This window comes from Dacryopinax primogenitus, assembly GCF_000292625.1.
Source record: "Dacryopinax primogenitus strain DJM-731 SS1 chromosome Unknown DACRYscaffold_14, whole genome shotgun sequence".
Classification (NCBI taxonomy): Eukaryota; Fungi; Basidiomycota; class Dacrymycetes; order Dacrymycetales; family Dacrymycetaceae; genus Dacryopinax; species Dacryopinax primogenitus.
The window spans coordinates 189,130-189,921 of record NW_024467211.1 but is presented as its reverse complement, the minus strand read 5'-3'; positions in this window follow the sequence as shown (position 1 = coordinate 189,921).

Here is a 792-nt window from a genome sequence, read left to right as displayed (position 1 = left end):
TCCTCCAACGTCAACTTCGCCCCGCCCGACATGACCCATACTGTACCCCTCAGGCATCCTTACTGCAAGTACCTCACCGTCGAAGGAAGGTACGTCATCCTGTCTATAGGTCCCAGCTTGAAGCCTATAACAACTTCATCTCTCACGGGTCTTCTTTAGCACTAGCTGTGATTTGGAATACTCGATCTATACTGATCCCTGCCTCAGCTCCTAGGAAAGATACGTCAACGCCTTTAACTGCCCTTTACATCTAATGCCTGATTCTTGCAGGATGACAGTGCGCAATGTACAAGCATTGGTCGGAAACCCTTGCTCCCCTCGAGAAAAGACCAGACTTGCTCGTCTTCGTTGATTGGGGTGCGCATACGGATGAGGAGAGTTGTACTCGGTCCATCAGCGCTCGACTGATACCCCCCAGTATGCGATCGCCATCCACGCAGCCCGTTCCAGTAGCCTCTTCTCCCTACTGGCATGTAAGGTCTCTCTCGCTGCGCATCCGGACATCGACCATCTGCTAACCAATCCAGATACGTCCCTCACCCCCCGCTCGACCCAGGCTAATGCACCTGCGCCGTGTTAGGTACTCTACACGATATTACGGCACTGACGGACGCTTCATCCTTGCGACCGGAATTTGTAAGCGAGGTACGCCAGTCGTAAATGCAAAAGGCGTATGCTGAGCTTTTGATAGTCCGACACGTTCCTCAATCCTCCCCACATAACATACTTGCTTTTACAAGGTGAGCGTTCCTTCAAATCGTGCGCCGTGCTGACTCTGGTAGCCAGGAGCTG